Below are 7,071 nucleotides of genomic sequence, written 5' to 3'. Positions count from 1 at the left end.
AAACAACTTAATTTTTTAAAAATTAGATAAAGGACTTGAATAGACATTTCTCCAAAGAAGATATAAAATTGGCAAACAAGCACATGAAAATAGTCATTAGGAAAATGCAAATCAAAACCACACAAGATACCACTTCACACCCACTAGGCTGGCTATAATCAAATAAATGGAAAATAACAAGTGTTGGAGGAGGTAAAGAAATTGGAGATGGGAATGTAAAATGGTGCAGCTGCTATGGGAAAAAATTGGTGGTTCCCCAATAAATTAAACAGAGACTTGCCGTACAACCCAGCAAATCCAGTCTTGAGTCTATAACAAAAAGAAATGAAAAAAGTGTTCAAACAAACACTTGTACACAAACGTTCACAGCAGAACTATTCACAACACAAATTTATCTCAACTGATTAATGAATAAACAAAATGTGGTATGTTCATACATGGGACTATAATTATTCAGCCATAGAAAGGAATGAAGTACTGGCATATGTTACAATGTGGATGAAACTTGAAAATATTATGCTATGTGAAAGCTAAGTAAAGCCAGACACAAAAAGCTACATAGTATATGATTTCATTTATATGAAATATCCAGAACAGGCAAGTCTGTAAAGACAGAAAGAAGATTCAGGTCCAGGAAGACCGTAGAAGGGACAGTGACTGCTTAACAAGGTTTTCTTCTGGAGCAATGAAAATCTTATAGAATTCCATAATGGTGTATCATTGCACAAACAGTGTAAATGTATTAAATGTCACTGAATTATACGCTGTAAAATGGTTAAAATGATGAATTTTAAGTTAAATATATTTTACCACAATAAAAAATAAAGCTGAAAAAACATTATTAGCAATTTATTGCAGATCATATAGAAGAAATAAGCAATTTATTAAATGAAAAATTATTTAGTGGGTGAGTGTGCATCTTACATTGAAAAACTGAGGAGTCCATTCTTTTCATGTGTGTAAAACAGACTTTTCATTATTTAGATGTCCGTAGAATACAGAATAAAGGCAATTGCAAGCCAAAGGGAAAAGATGAAGGAAAAAGGTATTAAGTCATGCCAGTGTGTGTTGTCCTGATAAACCAATCATGTGTTAGAGCATTTATCTAAAACAAGTATTCTTTAAATCACAGACAAGAACTTTTAATTTCACTTTGTGCATACATTTTTCCAAATGTAAACTGGTTTGCAGAATTGGAAGTCCTCAAGAAGCTGTTGCTACTTCCCAAATGTCAGTAAAAGGGAAATAATTTCCTCTTCCTCTATCAATCTATGGCATCATGCTATAGCAAAACAAACAATATGGTTTAGCATTCTCACTGTACAGCCCACCAGCTATATAACCTCCTGAAGGAGTTCAAGGTGGCTTCCACCACTCTTACTCTCAAACAAAGAATACTGACCATAATTCCTCAAGGTTGGACATGAGTCCTCTGTAGTAGGTGGCAAGAGTTTTTAGTGAGAGGAGTAATACGATTGTCTTTCACAGCTTCTGCCTCCTCTATCTACTTACTGTGTGACTTTGAGCAAATCATTTAACCTCTCTGAACCTTCATTTCCTTGTCCATAAAATGGGTATAATAGAATCTACACTATACTATTACTATCATAAGTATAAACGACTTAATACACATAAAACACAGCACAGTTTGACATAAAAATATTAGCTAACAATATTATTGTTGTTATTTAGTCTTGCCTCAGACCCATAGAATTAGGCAGATAATATAGAATTAAGAAGGCTAGTAGAAACCATGATGGAAACCTAGAGCATGAGGACTTGGAATAAGTGGCCCAGGTCAGCTCTGCTTTAGCCTGTAGGGGAAAAAGGTAAAGTTATGCTTTAGTTTTCCACACTATCTACACAAGAGGAAAAGAGTTAATGTATTTAGGGCCAAAACCATAGTCATACATAAAAACCTTGCACTTGCTGGACCTGCTTTCCCATCCTGAGCAACCTGACATAGCACAAGGCTGGAGACCTGAGATTAGGGTTCTCAAATCTCTCCTTTTACTCTACACCTAGAAAGCCCCACTCTAGCAAGAGAAAAAGCAGTTAGTTACCTACCAGGGAGTTCCCATTAGACTGTCAGCTGATTTCTCAAAAGAAACTTTGCAGGCCAGAAGGGATTAGCACCAAATATTCAAAATGATGAAAAGCAAGGACCAACAACCAATATAATTCTACTTAGGAAAGCTATTGTTTAGAATCAAAGGACAGATAAAAAGCTTCCCAGACCAAAAAAAAAAAAAAAAAAAAAAGCTAAAGGAGTTCAACGCCAAGCAAGTATTACAAAAAATGCTAGAGACAATTCTTTAAGAAGAAAAAAAGGTCAAGAATATGAATAATAAAATGCAATAACCACAGCAATTACTTTCAATGTAAATGGATTCAATACTCCAATCAAAAGACATTGGGTGATGAATGGATAAGAAAACAAGGCCTTCACATATGTCATCTCTAAGAGACTCACTTCAGATCAAAAGACACACACAGACTGAAAAGGAAAGGAGTGAAAAAACATTTCATGAAAATAGAAACAAAAAAAAAGCTGAGGTAGCAATACTTCTATCAGACAAAACAAACTCTAAAACAAAGGCTATAACAAGATACAAAAAAGGATCTGGTAATCCCACTTCTGGATATTTATCCGTAGAAACCCAAAACACTAATTTGAAAAGACATATGCATCCACACATGCATTGCAGCATTATTTACAGTAGCCAAACATGGAAGCAACCTCAGTGTCCATCAGTAGATGACTGGATAGAGAAGTGGTACATATATGTAGTGGGTGTTACTTAGTCATAAAAAAAAGAATGAAATCTTGCCAGCTGCAACAATATGGATAGACCTGAAGGGTATTGTGCTGAGTGAAATAAGTCAGACAAAGAAAGACAAATGCCATTTGATTTCACTTACATGTGGAATCTAAAAAAACAAAGTAAATAAACAAAACAAAATCAAACTAATAGATACAGAGAACATTTTGAGGATTACCAGATGGGAGGGGATGGGGTGTCAGTGAAAAAGAGGGAAGGGATTAAGAAGTACAAATCGGTAGTTACAAAATAGTCATGGAGATGTAAAGTACAGCATAGGGAATATAGTCAATAATATTGCAATAACTATATATGGTGTCAGATGGGTACTAGATTTACCAGGGTTGATCACTTCATAAGTTATAGAAATGTCTAATCACTATGTTGTACACCTGAAGCTTAGAATAGTGAAACAAGTAGATATTACAACATCAGACTGAGAAACTTTTAGTTCAAATCTCATCTGTTCCTTAGTAGCTATCATGTAGGAGTGGTTTTTATAACATCTCTAATTCTAATCCTTTCCGTAAAAAGTAAAGATAACAAGAATTGCTTGGCAAAGTTTGTATAAAAATTCTAGGAAATGTACATAAAGCACCTGGTGGATGTTTAATATATTTTAGCACCTATTATTGATAACAAATGGTGTGCTTATTTTCCTTACTATTGATACTGGATTAACTGTATGTGTAGGATCTTGCACTTTTTTCCTATATAAAGCTAAATATATTTGACATATTTAGATACATTAGAAAGCTGTAGGGTTGTATAAGTATAATTTTGTGAAAGGTATTTCCATTATGATTAGACAGTAAGGAAAACAAGGTGTGTGGCAATGTTTTTAGTTTGAATACATAACAAAAGAGCTAAAGCAAGTGGGTAAAGATATGATGTGGCAAAACTCTGAATCTTGAAAGCTGAATTATGGGATCAGGCTACAAGACATTAAATTGAGAACAATGTGCTTTTTATACAAAGTACTAGTGAGAGAAAAAATAGTAAATTTGCAATGGTTAAAAAATTTCTCTATTGTCAAAATTACTCATGCAGGAGACAAGCTAAAAATTTAATATGAAGATCTATTGCTAGATGATTTTGCTGGTTATTAATTTTTTAAAAAACAACGAAAGCTTTTAGAAAGCAATCTACCATATATCATTCCCCTATTTATTGGCTTCAGTGTAAATTTATTGTGCTTTAAGTTTGTATAATCACACCCACTCATGGTAAAGTTTGTAACTGAAAATTGAATGGAGTCCTTAAGCCAAGTGAAGTGGCAGTGTTAGCTGACTCAGAACCCTGCATTTAACTATCAAATGCATGGTTCTTACATTTAAACAGCCTTCACACAAGACTTCATCCTTAGGTAACCTGGACAAGGAGATGGTCACAGTGATGAACTTTCATACTTGGTGAATCAATATTTCTTCACCGAGTTTTGCAGCTCATCCGGGGTATGCCTATGATAAGGTGTTCTTTCTGGTGGAGGAAAATTTTGAAGCTGCTAAAACGGGAACAATTTCATCAACATTTAAATTTTATGGTTGCTAAACAATGTTTCAGATATGCTAATGGCAGATTTAAGTCATAATTCCTTGCTTACCCAGGAAACACCAAACATGTGAAGTGAAGAAGTAAAATGGTACCTCTCTGAGGGGTCAAATAAGTCCCATAAGTCTCAGTGATCAATGAAATAACAATGGAAGATATTGGGAAGCATATGATGGATTTGAATATTAGGGACACATTGGGGAGTCATTTGTTTGGCTAGTTATTCAAAAATTTCCACATTTAAAGATAATCTACACAGAGTGAAAAGTGAAGAGTTAAAGGATTCTGAGCCATGAGCTCAGGGTATTTCAATATTTAGAGGAAAGTTTAGAATTAGAAACTAGAAAAAGAACCAAGATAAAACCTGCATTTCCCATGATTACACTTACCATGGACTGAATTGGGTCTGTCCAAAAGTCATATGCTAAAGCCCTAATCTTCAATGTGACGGCATTTGTAGATGAGGCCTCTTGGGAGGTAATTAAGTTTAGATGAGGTCATAAGGCTGGGTCTTCATCATAGGATTAGTGCCCTTATAAGAAGAGACACCAGAGAGCATGTTCTCTTTCTCTTTTTCTCCACCATGTGAAGACATAGTGAAAAGGCAGCCAATCTACAAGCCAGGAAAAGAGCTCTCACCAGAACCCAATCACACTGGCACTCTGATCTCAGACTGCCAGCTTCAAGAATTGTGAGAAAATATATGTCTGTTGTATAAGCTGCCCAGTTTATGGCATTTCGTTACGGCAACGTGAGCTCACTTACACAATACTTTTCCAAAAGATGCTCCAGTTTTTGGTTCCTCCTTCCAAAAACACAGGCTTGTTTCACCTACTATTTCTGGCACAGCTTCAAAGGTGGCCTCTTCTTTCTCCACCAACCAGAATGCTGAGGCTCATCCTCTAAGACCTTTTTCCTGTCTTTCCTACCTGAAAACCTCTTTACTTTTTCTTCTTTCTTTACTTTGGGGTCATATTTTCTACTTCTGAAAATGATAGCAACCTACCTGATAAATGTATCTTCTCAAAATAATTAACAACCAATAATAAGTCTCCTGTTTCCAAGAACTTTTTCTTAACCATGATCCACCACCATGACTTTATCCAAGAGGAAACTCTAATTGTGGCTATTTCAGGTATTGTGACAGCTTATCTGGGAAGACATGATTGGGTAATAATACAGGTAAATGTATTATCAAGTTATGCTTCATCTTTGCACAAAGCCGACCATAGTGGTACTGATACTTCTAGATCAGAAATTTAGTGCTGAATTTTTTCCTCCTTTGAGTTTTTAATCACCTGTAAGAAAGATCCTGTTAGGCTTATAAGAAGTCAAGAAATTGATTAATTTATTCAATATACTTTTCTTGCATGTATCTATACATACATTATAGTTACAAAATCATTACATTTTTTAGCACTTAGCTGAAAGAGAACTTTCGCAATCATTAATCCTTTTAAGCCTCACAATCATTAAAATTTTATAAGAGATAATGCTGTAACTATTATGAACCTCATCAGAAAGTTCTCAACCAGAAATAAGGAATTAAACAAGAGAACAGATAAAACTAAGTGGAGCTATAGAGAGTATCATTCTGGCTCATAGTGAACACTCAAATACATGTTGAAATAATAAATTAATACTCTCAAATCCTACTGGGGCCTAACAACAATACAGACATTCACCTAAGGAAGAGACTGGCCACAAATAGATAACAGAAATTAGAAATTTGTGACTAAGTGAAAACCAGGTACTAGACCAGAAGATCATCTGAAACATGACCACTCATGATAAAGGTTAGGTAGGAAGGCTGAAGTACAAAACTCATTCAAGTGCCCCCTGTACCAAGATTCCCCCAACCCAGACACTAGTCACAGAAACCACAAAGCATATTGTCAAACTATTCTTAAAAATTGAGAGAGAGCTCCAAACCAAAATCTAGGATTACTTCTTACCGGCTAGGCTTGTGGTTTTAGCGGACTGAGCTAGCAGATAGCAGATTACTAGTGGCAGCTGGGCCATACTAGAGACAGCAGAGATTGACAAGCATGTTATTACCCTTATTTTTCAGAAGATGAAGCTAAGGCTTAGTGAAGTTAACTGACTTGCATAAGACCACAAAGCCAGGAAATGACGGGGGAAAAATGCAACCTAAAACTGTAATATTCAAATCCTAGATTTGTTCAGCACAATGAAGTCTGCCAGTTACTTGCAGCTAATCTGTCTATTCTTTTTGTTTACAGACATTATTTCAAACCCTATTCGTCCTTGCTACTCACAGTGTAGCCCATGGAGCCGCAGAAGCATCAGTCTGGAAACTTGTTAAAAATGCAGAATCTCAAACTCTCGTCCAGAACTACTGAATCAGAACCTGATTTTAACAAGATTGCCATGTACATTTTAACAAGATTTGCATGTACATTAAAGTTTGAGAAGCATTGCTCTATACCATGCTGCCTCTCTTTTTTTCACACAAGTTTTGTTTTGTTTTGTTTTGTTTCTTCTGAAGGAATAACACATAGCTTTTAAATCAACAGCAAAAATACTTTGCATTGTGTAGGGAAAAGAGAAGTTCAGAGGAGGCAAAGAACTTCCAGCTGAAGAGATTTAGAGATAGTGCATTCAACCCAATCTTTGAAGAAAGGGTAGGAAATGTACACAGTAACAGGACAGGAGGGTGTGCCTTGCACAAGGAACA

Source organism: Pteropus medius, unplaced genomic scaffold (assembly GCF_902729225.1).
Source record: "Pteropus medius unplaced genomic scaffold, Ma_sr-lr_union100, whole genome shotgun sequence".
Lineage (NCBI taxonomy): Eukaryota > Metazoa > Chordata > Mammalia > Chiroptera > Pteropodidae > Pteropus > Pteropus medius.
The sequence above is the reverse complement of the archived record's forward strand: the minus strand, read 5'-3'. Positions refer to the sequence as shown.